This window comes from Aedes albopictus, chromosome 1 (genome assembly GCF_035046485.1).
Source record: "Aedes albopictus strain Foshan chromosome 1, AalbF5, whole genome shotgun sequence".
In the NCBI taxonomy this organism is placed as follows: Eukaryota; Metazoa; Arthropoda; class Insecta; order Diptera; family Culicidae; genus Aedes; species Aedes albopictus.
This window is the reverse complement of record NC_085136.1, coordinates 252,799,062-252,815,818: the sequence shown is the minus strand read 5'-3', so window position 1 is coordinate 252,815,818 and position 16,757 is coordinate 252,799,062. Positions and strand designations below refer to the sequence as shown.

General features: G+C 41.5%; 1 protein-coding gene across 1 annotated transcript in view; it reads right to left on the bottom strand.

Annotated features, from left to right (window-relative positions):
- Positions 1-16,304, bottom strand: part of LOC134285569 (carbonic anhydrase 2-like) — a 43,575-nt gene extending 27,271 nt beyond the window's left edge. Inside the window, exon 1 of the mRNA XM_062846619.1 lies at positions 15,884-16,304. The gene's annotated coding sequence lies outside the window, so the exon portion shown is untranslated. The remainder of the gene's footprint in view (positions 1-15,883) is intronic.
- Between the last annotated feature and the right edge of the window lie 453 nt (positions 16,305-16,757).

The following is a 16,757-nucleotide window of genomic DNA, read 5'->3' as shown; positions in this document are numbered from 1 at the left end:
TCTGATTTTGCACAATGATAAAACATCTCTCTAGTGCCATACTGAGAGCAAACAATGTATCCGTATTACCATATTCTCCTGGTGTACAGCATAGTTTTAATAGATCATAAACTGTCCCTGATTCTAGCCAATGCTCATTTGCCAGGTTTTGGAATAGATGCATTTTTTCGATCACTGTTGAAAATGCTAGCGCTCTTAGGTCCATTGAAAAACTTTCATTTCCTATTAGAGCATAAGACACAGCATTGAATTGACAGTTGCCAAATCCACTTATTACGATCTCTTTAAACCCTGTCAAATACAGTGCCGAAAACTCATACTGAGCAACTCGGTTACAATTGAATGAAATTGTTGGTATATTTTTCAGATAGTTTGCAATATAATTTATGCAAGGTTTTAATGTCATGATCTTTTCATTCAAAAATGATGTTGTTAGTTCTTCATTACGGTTGAGCTCGCAAAAGGAATTTTGTAGATTTGTTATGATTTCACTACTTGTATAGTCATATGTATTAGACTGGTCATTTATGATGTTCAACCAATTAGCATCGTTTGCTTCATAATCAAATATTTTTTCATTTGGATTAATGTCACTGCATATAACTGAATAGTTATCAACATTACTATAATTGTCACATATGTTATCTTCGCTAGAAGATATTTCAACGCAGTTGTCTGTGGTAGAATATGAATATATGCTTTCAATGTTAGTAGGTTTTTCGGAGAGATCCACTAATATATTGGGTTGCTCATTATTCTTGGATTCTGATTGATTATTGAAAGATACCGTATCACATGATGTAGCTTTATTATGTTCATTTAAAATGAAGAAAATTGGTTTATGATCCGAAAAATAACTCTCGTATATTCCAGTTCGAATATCCACTATATTGGAAAAAATTACATCCAATTTTGAGCCAAGTATGGTTGTTGCTGTATATGATTGCAAACAATCCCTGAGATGTATATCTTGCATCAATGAGCAAAATTGTTGTACTTGATGACAAAGGGAATCGTTTAAATTGAAATTTAAATCTCCGAGTACAACAAAAGGACGTGTTGCAGCAGTGTTGAATTCAGAAAACGCCATTTTAAAATCAGCAAAACTAGTTTTAGGTGATTTGTATCCGGTGAGTATGCAGGTGTTGTTTATCGTAAAATTTACTAAATCAACATGATTTTTATAGTTACCTGTATGATCAGCATTGAATACTTGACAATAATGTTCAACATTGACTTGCAAGCCAAGCTTGGCGAAGCATATAACACCTTTGGCAACATTTTTGTTGACATAGGTGGGATACACGTTTTGATCTGAACGATAAAATATTTTAAAGCCGGGAATAACTATCTGCTCATCAGAATATGTAGATGTTTCTGAGAAAATCATCACATCACAACGACTATACCAATTATCAGCAAGAATATGTGTGATATTCGAGCGTAACGAACGAATATTCAAATAACAGACTGAAGTTCCTATTTCGTTCTTCAGATTGTTGAATCCAAGTGATAGTTGTCGATTTATTCTCAATCTGTGCATTTCGTTCAAGCTCGATTCGATTGTATTGTTGCTTTTCATATTTCCGGGAAACTTACCCAGCATATAAAGCCCAGAGAGCTTGGTAACACGACTAAGTGCTACGTAAACCAACTGACGAGTCAGGCATCCTTTTTTACGAAAATCTACACATACTGCTTCATAAGTCTGACCTTGACTTTTGTGTATTGTGAGTGCTTCGCATGGCACAAGTGCAAATTGATCTCTTAACACTTGGTGGTCCTTATGAAACACGTTGGTGAGATTGTAGCTTTTCCTGGGAATAGGAGTCCAGCTTCCATGTATACCGTTATTGTTCATGAAGTCTTTGTACTTTAATCTCATTTTTCGGCCCACGGCTGGTGAATCAAATTTGAGAAAAACAATTTTCAGCTTCTCTGTTCCTGGATCACAGTGAATAAACATCAATGTGCCTGTAGCACCATTCACAAGTCCGTCAGAAACATCAAGGTTTGCGGTTACCATATACTTGATACCTTTCTTCAACAAAAGTGTGTACGGATATCCTCCGCAATCTTTCGTAGGCTTTTCTTTCCAAGTACTCAATTTTTTAGTTTTTTGTGCATTTGTGAGTTTGCCAGTTATTGTATCTATAGCTATGCATTTGAGTTCTGTTTCTGGGGATGCTGCAATTTTAAGCTGATTGTATGCATCTACATCTGCATTCCTGTAATATAGACGCATGACATGACTAGGTACTTGGTCTTCTTCGACTTCTCGTGTTTTAAATATATTGATATCATGTTCAGTCATCTGGCCATGAGCAAAATTATTGAGTGCGTGAACAAATGCAAGATCATCCTTTTGACGCATTACTTCTGTAAGCTCATACAACTCAAAATAGTTCCATAACGGAGACACGTCAGCCTGAATCATGCTATATTTTGGAGGCAGAAACACTGCACAGTCTTTTACGGGCGACAACTGCAAGAAATCTCCAACGGTGATCATTGAAATTCCTCCAAATGCATCGTTTACTCCTGTTATCTGACGTAGTCTTGTGTCTATTCTGCTAAACATTGTGCTACCTACCATTGATATTTCGTCAATGATAATAAGCTTAACATGTAACAGTTGCTGTCTTAAATTGTTTGCAACATCCATGGGTAAATCAGGCATACTTGCACTTTCCATTAACGGTAAGGCAAAGGCAGAATGCAATGTATTCCCTCCAATCAGAAAAGCAGCTTTTCCCGAAAATGCACATAATAAAACTTTCAGTGAATCAATTTGTTGATTTGTTGCTGCTGTAATGGAATAACTCAAATGATGGGTTATGAGTTGATATAATGTAGATATAACCATACTTTTTCCTACTCCTGCTGAACCTGATATGAAGACTCTGAGTGGCAATTGATTGGAAGTAAAGCATTTATATATATGCATTACAATTTCTTTTTGGCGTTCGTTCAGGTTTTTTAGTGTTTCAAAAACACTTGGAAGCTCTGTCTTTGGAGGTGCTGCATAGATAAATGGAATATTATTTTTAGGACGATCCATTCCGCCTTGTACTAGTATATCAATTTCTTGGTCCTTTGGAATTTGATCGTCTTCGAATTCAGCTGCTTCTTCGTCATCTCGTTGGTTTCTATTTTGGACAGCCGCTTCAATCGCTGCATCTAGTGCATTATCCGAAAGAGCAAATAATTTGATGAAGTTTGCGTTGATGGTATGCAAATTAGCGTTGTAGCAATCATGCCAATTTACTGTTTCTATTTCTTTATCTTCATCTCGCCATGGAACGAACAACAGTAGTTGCTCCCTGTAGAAGTTATCAGGATCCCTATCTAGTTTGTAACGCACGTACCGCACAATACGAGCTTTTCTACGACGATTTATCGGCTCACTTGTTATATTCCGAAGCTCCTCATCATCGTTGAAATCATCATCGGAGTCAATGTTTTTATCCTTGCGTCGTTTCTTTTCAGCCTGAAAGTAGTATGCTGCATATTCCGCCAGACAAACACTATCCAATCCTTTCCGCTCAGAATAGTACGTTATAATGTTTTTGCCTGCAATGTCGGTGGAATCCGGATCCAATTTCATCAGATCAGCGTTAGATTTCAAAAAAACCACTCTGTCTTCTTTTTTGCTTGTGTTGATGAAAATAACCGCTCTACTCGTTTCTGACAATGAAGTTCCTAAACAATGGTACACAGCTTCTGATGCAGACATTACATTTGAGTTCAAGAATTTATTTGCAATGCCACGAAATTGCTCTTGTAAACTACGATTGCCCTTGGCGAATTCTTCTTGACAAATCTTCAGACCTTTAGACAAACCAGCTTCTGCTTTAGCAATGTATTCTACCAAGTATGTTGCTACTGCGTATTCATCCACAATAAATTGGAGATCGGTATTCGCTTCTACCAAATTCAGTATATTGCGGTTATATGTATTGATATCTACGTCGCAGCTTCGGCGTTTGTAAAATAGAGCAAGTTTTGGCGTAGAGCAACGCACTGCTGTTATATACGCTTCTCTGGTCATATCTAACTCTTCCAGAATTGCATCGAAATCTTTGTACACTCGTTCTTTGCTTTTGAAAAACGTTTCCATCAGATCCTTGATTTTTCGTAAGTTTTCCTTCACTTCCATAGTTTTTTCGTTGTTGGACAATGGTTCTAGAATCATTGTTTCGGGCATTACAAACTTTGGAAAATGAAATCTGCATGATTGTTTGTTTTTACGACCTTTACTACATGTCTCCGAATGTTTATGTCGTGCGTATTTGCAATATGGATTTCGATCATCGAATTCACATGTAATGAATCTATCCACAAAGTCGATTACCCTTTCAAATGAGTTTTGGTCATTGGAATCTAAAGTTGGTGCATCTTCCAAAAACAGAAGAAGGTGATCATGAGGAGATCCGCGTTGCTGGAATTCACGTCGCCGATAAAAATCTGTCACTTGATACGGAGCAAAAGGTCCTGAGGGATTGTTGATGATTTTCATGAGTTGCTTCATCCGGTAATCATAGTAACGAGCAGTAAAAACAGGATCTTCTTTCACCAATTTGTACTTTTCGTTTGACGGTAAATTCATGGCAGCTACCAAGGATATGTTTTCGTTTGTTTTTCTCTTAACTAATCCTTGTATTAATTCTGGCCAATTTGTTTCTACTGCAGACACTGTCAAAAACAAAACCGGTCTTCCAAGTTGCCTAATCATAGCGAACACCTTTTTTTTTTGAGCAGCCCAATAACTTGGGGAGTTGGCTATATTACTCAAAAACTTCAAGCCTTCATTGTGTTGTAGCAAATCGGATATGAATCTAGGATTCAATGCCTGTGCTGCTGTGACTGAAGCAGAATTAACCTTTTTCTTCATGGTTATTTGTACTGAATTCAAAACATCTCGCTCCAACTTCATTTTTGCTAGGTACAATAGACGATTAGTTGTTGTGTCAGCTTTGAAGTATCTGATTTCCCATTTAGTAATATCTGTTGGTGTGATGTTTTTGTTTCCAATGTTTCTGGGAATTCCACCAAAGATTTTTGGAAAGCTAAGGTATTCTATATCACGATTAGTGTGAACAGATACTGGAAATTGGTTTTGACCTGGCGCTAATACAAGTTTTGCATTATTGGCAGTTTGTTCATTGAAGTCAAACAGCAAACATTCATCGTCACCGTCATTGAAGTAGTCAAAATCATTATTCGCATTTTCGTCTATTAGTTCCTGTTGTTGTTGACTAACATTTTGAGAAAAGTTATCGGAATTCCCCTGTAACAGCAGCAGAAACGTTTCATCGATTTGAATTCCATGATTTTTGTACAGCTCTGTGTTCATTAAATAATTTAATGCTTCGATGAGATAGTTTGGACGAACAAATCCTTGCAGGTAACATGTTTTGTACTCCATTCTCCGTTTCCAATCCACTGGAATCGCCAACATATTCAGATTATTGAAGTTTCTTGGAATAGATGTCACCATTTCATTTACATCAACAGGAATATGAATCACACTGCCTTTTATTCCATCCTGAGGATTTGACGCCCGGTTTGATAACGTTCTAATTACCATGAAGGGAACATATGGCGAAACCATACGTTCTTCCAAATCATTAAGACGACTAACACAATTCGGTACAACTGGCAACTTCAATCCCCAACTACTTGCAAGTTTCGGGATTTCGCCTCTACCTATATATTTATTACAGGTATGGCATAAGTAGTTTTGTGAATTATCGTCATAATGGTTGAGTACTCTGACATCTAATGTTGCTTCGTCGATGTTACTTTTTTTGGTGAACTGCTTGTTTTTATTTTTTTCCAAAATATTAGCGCGTGTTATTGCAATTACTCCATTTTGAAAAAATGCACCCTCGCAACTCGAACAAACAAAGTTTGGAAATTGTCGTTTTTGCTCGATAAACGTTAAGAACAATTCCGATTGTTGATCTAATTGGTTCCGAAGACTGTTTCGAAGCGTTTCTCTGTAATGCATAATTTCATTGGATCGCGCATTGCGTCTTGCCAATCTGTCGTTATACGTTTCATTGATATTGAATAACTCATTTTCTCTCAAATTTTGTATTCTTATTCGATTGGTCAAGATTTCATTTTGAGAGTATTGAACGGAGGATCTAAGTTCTGCCATACGTAGTGCATTAGTTTGTCTTTCTCGATCATGGTAATTTTTTTCCTTCCTTTTCTCTTTCATTCGGTAAACATTAGTTATTTTTTCCCGTTTTGAGTACTCGATATCCTTTTTACCCTTCTTACACCCATAAGAAGGGTATAAATATCGCTCGAAAAACCGACATTCGATCCGAGGCCCGGAGGGCCGAGTCTCATATACCAATGAACTCAGCTCGACGAACTGAGCAAATGTCTGTATGTTTTTTTTTTTTTTTTTTTTCCTTCTAAACCATAGGGGGATAATCTGCTCAACAGACACCCTAACAGAAGGTTAGGGTAGTGTAGGTCTGACAGGCCGTCTTCTACAACAAAAGTAAAATCCAGGACTACTCTCTCCTCGTACCCACTAAACCATTCCTATGGTCGCCAAACCCTACGTCTCTCCGGAACCACCAAGAAGGTATTGCTTCAGAGAGGGGCTAGTGCACATCGCACCCACAAGGTTAGCTGCGTAGCCTGCAGCAACGAACATCGATGACTCGCTTTGGAGAGTCCATCACGGTAGCATGCTGGCGCTTAGCCAGTTTCCCGAGTGGTCCTCGCCACTCCCTTTGTCCTCGGAAGGCGGGCAGAGTCAACCCCGCCCGCGCCCTACTGCTGAGCGGACATCAAGAACTGATGCCCACATGCAACCCGATCTGACCTGCCCGCAAAGGAAGGGTATCACTACCCTTCAGGCCCTATCAGATGCATCCGTAGGTTGCTGACGGCAGGGTCTCCACCTGCCCCGACCCTTGCCGGGGACCCCTTTCCAACCGCGGGCTTGGATCCAACCCAGTAGACCGACGCCACGACAGCACCGCTACCGGGACTTCCTCTCCGCGGCCACTTAATCGTTGTAAGGGTCGATCTCGACCGCAGGGCACCGGTATGACCTACGAAGCCGACTCCGAACCCCTGGACCACCTCTTGTACTGCATCTGGACTAGCCATTCTCCGAGTCCACGCGCCACCTCCTCTGTAGCTCCCAGACGATGTGGGTAATAGCCGTTGAAACGGCGTTCCAGCCAAACTCATCCCTACACATCCTCTGGACCAAGTTGTCCGGAGTTGTGTCCTCCCCGCATGTGGCAAGCATGCGGTCACGCATTGTGCGAAAACGCGGGCACACGAACAAAACGTGTTCCGCCGTTTCCTCTAAACCATTGCACACTGGGCATTCGGGAGAATCCGCATGCCCGAAACGGTGTAGATACTGTCGGAAGCAACCATGACCTGTAAGGACCTGTGTCAGGTGGAATGTGACTTCCCCATGGCGCCTATTAATCCAACTATCTACCCTCGGTATCAACCTATAGGTCCACCTTCCTTTGGTGGAACTGTCCCACGCGCGCTGCCATTTGACCATAGAGGCCATCCTGACAGTCCTGCGTATGCCTCTTGTGCCGCGCATTTCGAAGCACTCCATGTCCTCACTGATAAGAATGCTGATAGGCACCATACCAGTAATGACGCAGAGAGCGTCGTGTGACACGGTACGGTACGCGCTCGCAACCCTCAGGCACATAAGCCTGTAAGTACTTTCCAGCTTCCGTCGGTAGCATTTAGTACTTAGCGCGGTGCCCCACGCCGGGCCGCCATACCTAAGTATGGATGTAGCAACACTAGCCAGAAGCTTGCGCTTACTGGCGTACACCGCAGAGCTATTGGACATCATCCGGGACAGTGCCGCAATAGCTGTGGAGGCTCTTTTACAGGCATAATCGACGTGGCTACCGAAGGTAAGCTTATCGTCGATCATCACGCCCAAGTGTTTGACGGAGCGCTTTGACAGGATAGTACAGTCTCCTACACTGATCTCCGTCTGCTGCTCCGACTTCAGGTTGTTAACAACCGTCACCTCTGTCTTGTGGTGAGCCAGCTCCAGTTTCCTGGACCGCATCCACGCCTCCACAACCTTGATCGAGTGGTTGGTAGTCAACTTTACCTCCTCGATCGTTTCACCGTAGACTTCGAGCGTAATGTCGTCGGCAAATCCGACAATCACCACTCCCACTGGATACTCTAACCTCAACACCTCGTCGTACATGACATTCCATAACAAATGTCTGTATGTGTGTGTGTGTGTGTGTATGTGTGTATGTGTGTATGTGTGTGTGTGTGTATGTGCGTTACAAAAAAAAGTCACGCACGTTTCTCAGCCGTCTGTCAACCGATTTGAGTTCTCTTGGAAGCAAATGAAAGCTACTACATCCTAGTAGAACGCTATTGAATTTTTTTTCGATTGGACGTTTGGTTACCGAGATATCTCTCGAAGAGTACTTATGAGTCATACATCTAAACTTTTAAGATTTTTGACCAAGTGTATCATAATGAATATTTCGGCCGTTTGTCAATCGATTTAAGTTTTCTTGGCACCAAATGCAAGATACAGCATCCTAGCAGATCGCCCAGAAATTTTATTTCGACTGGACATTTTGTTACAGAGATATCTTTCGAAGAGTACTTAGGATTTCTACAACTAAACCTTTTGAGAATTTTGCCCAAGTGTATCATAATAAATATCTTAGCCGTCTGTCAACCGATTTCAGTTATCCTGGCACCAAATGAAAGCTACAACATTCTAGTAGAACCCTACACAATTTCATTTGGATTGGACATTTGGTTACCGAGATATCTTTCAAAGAGTACTTGGGAGTAATACAGGTTAACTTTTTGAGAGATTTTTGACCAAGAGTACCATCATAAATATCTCAGCCGTCTGTCAACCGATTTGGGTTCTCTAAGCACCAAATGAAAGCTACAGTATCCTTGTATAAGGCCCTGAAATTTTATTTCGATTTGACATTTGATTATTAAGATATCTTACGAAGAGTATTTCAATAAGTTCTTCATTATTATTATATTCACTTGTTATCTTGCATTAGTTTTTGACCAGTCTATGGGATATTATTTTTCCATAAATAATGCTGATTCTGAACAAAGTGTTTACTAGCAGGTTATTGTTTTCAACAAAATTATGAATAACAAATTACAAATACACAGCAATTTTATGAAAACTAACAATATGTTAAATGAAAGCTTTTATGTTAAATACAAATAATACAACAATAATTTTAATAGGTGTAAGAAGGGTTCTGTTCACCATAGGTGGATTAAATCGGGTTTTGTAGATGGGACACACGATACCTTCCATCCATTCCTCCGGTAATACTTCCTCCTCCCAAATCTTGGTAATGACCCAGTGTAGTGCTCTCACCAGTGCTTCTCCACCGTATTTTAGAAGCTCGCTTGGTAGTTGATCTGCTCCAGCGGCTTTGTTGTTTTTCAACCGGCCAACCTCCTCCTCAATCTCTTGAAGGTCAGGGGCCGGAAGTCTTTCGTCCTGTGCACATACTCCTAGATCTGTTACCACGCCACCTTCGGTACTTGCAACGTCGCCATTGAGGTGCTCATCGAAATGCTGCCGCCACCTCTCGACCACCTCACGCTCGCTCGTGAGAATATTCCCGTGATTATCTCGGCACATGTCGGCTTGTGGCACAAAGCCTCTGCGCGAGCGGTTCAGCTTCTCGTAGAATTTTCGTGTGTCCTTAGCGCGGTACAGCTCTTCCATCGCTTCGCGATCTCGTTCTTCCTGCTGGCGCTTCTTCATCCGGAAGACTGAGTTCTGCCTGTTCCGCGCCTGTTTGTAACGTGCCTCATTCGCTCTCGTACGGTGTTGCAGCATTCTCGCCCATGCTGCATTCTTCTCGTTTTTCAACTGTTCACATTCGCCGTCGTACCAGTCGTTTCTGTGATTCGGAGTCGCGAAGCCTAGTGCTGTAGCCGAGGTACTACCTATGGCGGATCGGATGTCCCTCCAGCCATCTTCAAGTGTAGCTGCGCCAAGCTGCTCTTCCGTTGGTAGGGCCACTGCTAACTGCTGCGCGTAGTCTTGAGCCACTTCTACGTTACGAAGTTGCTCGATGTTGAGCCGCGGCGTTCGACTTCGACGCGTGGTGATAACTGTCGAAAGTTTTGAGCGCATGCATACAGCTACTAAGTAGTGATCCGAATCTATATTCGCACTACGGTATGTGCGGACGTTGGTTATATCTGAGAAGAATTTACCGTCGATTAGAACGTGGTCGATTAGGTTTTCTGTTTGGTGGTCGGGTGATCTCCAGGTGGCTTTGTGGATATCTTTGCGGGGGAAGAAGGTGCTTCGGACTACCATACCATGGGAGGCTGCAAAGTTTACGCATCGCTGGCCGTTATCATTCGATACGGCGTGCAGGCTGTTTCGCCCGATTACCGGTCTGTACATTTCCTCCCTTCCTACCTGCGCGTTCATGTCGCCGACAACGATTTTCACGTCACGCGGCGAGCAACCATCGTATGTTTGCTCTAACTGCGCGTAGAACGCTTCTTTCTCGTCATCAGGTCTCCCTTCGTGTGGGCAGTGGACGTTGATGATGCTGTAGTTAAAGAAACGGCCCTTAACTCTCAACATGCACATCCTTGCGTTGATCGGCTGCCACCCGATCACACGTTGTCGCATCTTGCCCAACACTATAAAACCTGTTCCCAGTTCATTGGTGGTGCCACAGCTTTGGTAGAAGGTAGCCGCTCGATGCCCGCTTTTCCACACTTTCTGTCCAGTCCAACAAAGTTCCTGCAACGCCACGATGTCGAAGTTGCGGGGATGTAGTTCGTCGTAGATTATCCTGTCACATCCTGCGAAACCTAGTGACTTGCAATTCCATGTTCCAAGTTTCCAATCGTAGTCCTTATTTCGTCGCGTGGGTCTTTGCCGATTGTATCGAGTCGTATTTTCTCCTATGTTATTCGCAATGGGGATTTTTACGGGTGGCTTATTGGGCCTACGCCAACACTCCTGTCTCGCCGGAGGGCCATCGTGCCAGTTCTGTTTAACGTCCCAACCAACACTGGGACGACCACGCTGATGGGGCTACCACCTTGGATCTAGCTGGGCGTGGTGCAGCGTTTCTTACTCAGCCGCTGGATGCCAGAACAGACGCTGTTTGAGCCGCACCTCCTTGGTGAACAGACACTCGGATCGTACCTCCTCAATCTAGCTGAAGTCAGAAGGACAACAGTGCCCAGGCTGCACTACCAGCTAAGCACACAACTCTTAGCTGACGGTCTTTGTCATCGCTTGACCCGTGGAAGCATGAGGTAGGAACTTGTGAGGACCAGAGCTATATTGGACGCTCTCCTTATCGACTCACCGTTTCAGGAACATAGCAGATTTATTAGCATGCATGCTATGCAATTATTTTAGAAATTATTTCAACTTTTGAAATAATTGCATAGCATGCATACTAATAAATCTGCTATGTTGGCATATTAAATTGGTTTATGTGAATAAAAGTCATTGTGCAACATCGTTCCTTGGACGGACCTTTCAGAAGTTTCTTATGCTCTTTCTCCAAGAGCTCCATCTATGATTTCTCAAGGAGTGCCTTCTGTGGTTTACTTCTTTAGTGAATTTTCCTATATGCGTTTCCTCCAGAAGTTCTTTCTAAATTGCTCCTTCTGGTGATTCCTCTTTCTAAGATACCTCCAGAACCTCCTTGTTAGGTTCCCTAGGAGGTTATTCATGGGTTTTTGCAGGACTTTAATAAGGGTTTACCTCAGTGTATTCTTCACATCCCTGACAGAATTTTTACCTGAATTTCTTCCGTGATGCCATGAGAAAATCATTCTGAATTCTAAGAGTTCATTCCAAGATCCCTAGGAGAATTACTTCTGAGATTCCCCCAAAATTTCTCCTTAAGATTCCTCCAGAAGTTCCATCCGTGATCTCTCCAGAACTTTATTTAGGATTGCTCCAGGAGTTCTTTCAGGGATACCTCAGGGTATTCTTCCAGATATTCTTTCTGGATATTTTTTTGGGATTTGTTCAGAACTTCCATCTGGGAATTTTATAGGAGTTCTCTCCAGCATTACTCCTGGAACTTCTTACGTTCTTACAAGATTCCTTCCTGGATTTCTTTAGAAATTCCTTCCGAGATTCCTCCAGGAGTTTTCTATGCAATTACTGTAGAAGTTCATTCAGGGATTCCTTCATCAGTTTCTTCTGATATTTCTCCAGTACCCTTTGGAATGTTTTCAGATTTTTTTTTCTGGGAAGTTTTTCTTTGTCTAGTGTAAAGGTTCTGGCATGGGTGAAACCTATTCAGATCCACTTCTTGGTGCTATCGGTCAGGTTACCGATTAAGGAGAAACTTCAAAGAACACAAACATGGCTGCCACAATGGCCGACGTGGTCCCCTACTCGCGTTTTCAAGAGCTCCAATCTTGAAAATTCGTAAACAAATGCGCTCGATTTGGAAAAGCTGCCTCCTTTTGCAAGTGAGCAAAGCCAGGTTTAACAAGTGCGGCTTAGTTTGATGCTTGTTTCGTCAGATTTGTGCCTATAGAGTTTGTATGCAAAATTGCAAAGGGATTTCTTGATGTTTCACCTTAAATGGGGAGTCAAAATCACCTAATCGTGCCAATTTTATCCTAGCTGGTTATTTTGCTTAGAACCCTCTAAGTAGGATTATTCTACATAAAATGTGTGTATCATTTTTTCGGTTCTGATAGTGACCTGGCGGATCAATTTAAAACAATTCTAGTACTGAACAATCCTTCTATTATCAAGAATCTGGTAATGCTATAACTGGAAAGAAGTGAACGCCATGACCAAAGCCGGATTTGGTATCCCTCTGAATGTATTTTTTTTTTTTTCATTTTCGCCATGGAGTTATTGGGGCCTAATTTTGATTATCTTTAAGGATGGGATTTTAAGGATAGACTTATTAGAATCCCAAAATGGCCACCAAAATGGCTGACTTTGGCACCTACTCACGATTTCGAGCGCAAAAATCTCTCTGTAAACAAAACCAGCGCACTTGATCTTCTTATTTTAAGCTTATTACAAGTTTGTTATTTTAAGCTTATTACAAGTGAGCAAGAACAGAATAATAAAATTCACTGTTTTTTGAAGCTTGTACTGTAAAAGCGGAATTTCAAGACGTTTGTCCTTAAGCCCAGGGCTAGCTCATCTCGGAAAGCACGGCTGTATTTCTTTTCCGAAGGAAAAACTCACATTTTTTATAAAAGTATGTCAGCTTGTTGGAGCCGTGGTAGGTCCAGAATGATTATTTTACTTCTTTGATAAATGTCTCCTGGTATTAGCCAATTGTTTAAAGTCGCATAGTTGGTTTTATTAGAACGCAATTTTACCTTAAGCGAATTAGTTTGAATAAAGCTTATGGTTGTTTAATATCGAGTGCGTGACACGTGGGTTTCTCACGATTGACTTTCTAATAAAAAAATATGTTTCAGCATAAATGTGTATAGTAGGACTCCTGAAAACTACACAATAGTCTCAAAATTTGTACTTTCCGTTCGAACCCTACCTTTATCGCGAAAATCCCTTTATGTATTTCTTGAAAATATTCCTAAGAACTCTTTTCCACTACAGTTGTGAGAAGTAAGAGCTATTAAATAAAAATACGAATAAATAGTAAATCTACGTATAATACAGGAAGTTGATATTTTCGCTCGCACTTGTTGTTCGTATGCCGCGAGAGTGCGGAAACTTGACATCTCCTCGCAGTTTGACTTTCCAAAGGAATTACCGAGGGATTTCCAATAAGATTCTAAATAAACAAACAAATTGCAAAACAATTTCTTAATAAATTGCCGGGAATAGGGGAACTTACATCTTTTTGACAGTTTTGTGCTCTTCGTCATGGGGGTTTGTTGAAACCTGTTGATTTCAGAGTTGGCCCCAAATCCTTCCAGGAAATTCGGCCCACACACTCCCTCCCCTGACGAAGTGAACAAACCTGCCGATAATACCCTTCGTCACCCTATTCCCTGAAGAATTGCCGGAAACGGCCTTGATTATTCATAGTCGAGCTTGGGACTTCCCAAAACATACATCTTGCAATCGAAATACCGTACGAAGATTTGACTAAATAATAATCAAAGTTGTTTGTGAAACTTTAGAACGCGACGGATAATCTAGTTTAATCTGTTCTATGACAAAATGTTGTAGTTTTTAAAAACCACACTCATAATTGCTGTCATCATGTATTATATGTTATTTTGCGAATAATTAACCACACAGCAAACAGTATTAAATTCCCAAACTTCACATCACGGTTGACACAAAAACTGTTTACCGCAGTCGTACATATCTTTATACGGTTGCGTTTATTATTACGCAGATTATCATTATACTTAGAAATTCAGGGCCGATCGGTATTTTCTTTTACAAAACAAGTAAACAAACTAGAATCCAGCCGGAGCCCGTAGCGTAGTGGCTACACGTTCACTTCATGAGTGGATGGTCATGGGTTCAATCCCAGCCCCGGCACTTGCAATTTTTCGTCAGTTGCTCTTGCCCCCGAGAGCAGCTGACACTTGACCCGCTTCTGAGCATATGCTCTAACGGACCCGGAAACATGGATATCGGCTAACGGTAACTTATAATGGACCCCTAATCGGACTGGAGAAGGAACAAGAGCCCACACAACAACATCCTCGTGTTCTTCATTCTACCATGGATAGGGTAGAAAAGTGACAGCAGCGAAACGGCAACCAGTTCGATATAGTAGAATTAGAATAGAATACATTTAGGCGCTGTACAAAGTGTAAGTGCAGCCGCCAATTGGAATCGCTCACGCAGTGCCCTAGTGGATAAAAGAGCTGTAAATTAGGTTAAGTGGTTGAAGAATAAAAAAAAAACTGGAATCCATTAACACTAGAAGACACTGCAACTCGCACCCCCTAGGCACCCCCTAGAAAAAAAAATCCTAGATACGCCAATGGCTATCGACACAGCATAGCTTCAAGGCTGATGTGGAAAAGAAGTTAATTTTGTTGATCAACTTCATTGGGCCCAAAAAGCCGTTTAAATACCATTCCATATGTATGAAGTAAGCCAATTATAAATTAGCTAATCAACGTTTAAAATAAAACTTGAAAAAGTTTCGAAGTCTTTTTTGTACGTTGAATTGCAATTCGGCAAAAAGGTCTTTTACGCCCCTTTACGTCTTGGCCTCTTAACTGTCTTCACGCTGACAAAATACTGTAAAAGTTTAGTGAGAAAATTAATCAAGAACGGATTTGGCAATGACTGTAGGAATTCCGCAGGAAATTTCTTCAAAATTTTCTCCATCCAAATGTGATGAAACAGTCTTATGCTGAGTATTTCCGTAACGAAGGAATATTATAAAAATAACTCAATAATTCGTTCAAACTCCACTATGTAGAATATAAGAAATTCATACAAAGCCTCCATGTATTCTCAAATCTGCATAATGTTTTCCCACAAGTTACATTCCGATTGTCATCAGCTTAAATTACACGCCGTCACCGTCACATCTGATATCCCTAAACCCTTAAGCGTTGAAATCATCAAGAAAAATTTTCAATTCCATGAAATAAACTTGTGGTTCCAGTCACTTAAAACTAAGGAATCAATCACTATTTCCACCCAAACAAGCTTCTGAATCACTCCACAACGTATAGCACACATCCCATTCATTCACGACAGCGTGTTCTAAATACAGATTAGAAAGCTCCATTCAGCTACCGGAGAACCGCGCAAAGGCGGGAAAATCACTTTACGCATCGCGCCCTATCGCTCCTCGAAGTACCTACATCAAGATTATCATAATCCACAATCAAAACAAATCCCGCACGCGGCACACCACACTTGTCCAATACTAACCTTTTCCTTTGCTTTGGAGACAACAAACGATGTACTCCTGGTGTCACTGAAAACGCGCGTACTCCACTTCAAGCTATTACCCGCTCAGTGTTGGCTTGATGGCTACTGCTAGGTCCGGACGAAAACCTTCTGCACTTTCCGCTCCACGCACAACTTCGGTCTCTGCGGCGGTTAAGGTCTCAACCAGAGCTCTTCGAAGGTAGCTACCAACGACCCCCAAGTGGTTGAAGAACAAGATTTTGGCACTTGAATTTTGTTTTTCGGTTACGCACTTAAATCTGATCGTTGACCACGTGCAAGCAACTACTGGAAGGCACCCTCTCACTCTCTTAGAATAGACTCGCGCCAAGACTTGTGCCAGTTGCCTATAGTTCAGCGATGAACGCCGGTCGAACAACGTTTGCGATCAAGGGAAGCGCTCAACGGTCGTTTTATAGTAATAACATACATTTCGATCGCTCGGGGCGTTCTGTTTGCACTGGGTAAACCTTCTTTACACTGAGTCGGTGGGCAGTTGTTGTCCCTAGAATCGAATTCGTCATCGTTCAGTCCAATTCTCCAGTTCTTCGATTGATGCACGACGAGACGCCGCCGCCGAGCGTCGCAGCAATGATGACGACTAGGCTGCTGTAGTGGTATGACAGACCATGCGATTCTAAGCCGGCCGGTAAATGCCCTTTTCCTGCTTTCGCTTCACTCTAAGGGCGTTTGCAGTTGTTGCCTGGTTGATGATTGTTGGATGTGGCGCATAAAGTTTTATTGTTGGGATTGTTGCGAGGGTAACAAAGTTGATTCTCTAAACATTTGAGTATCATAAAAAGTTTTCGATGATATCTAGTAACTTGTTGGAGCACATTGGGCAGCAACAAAATAT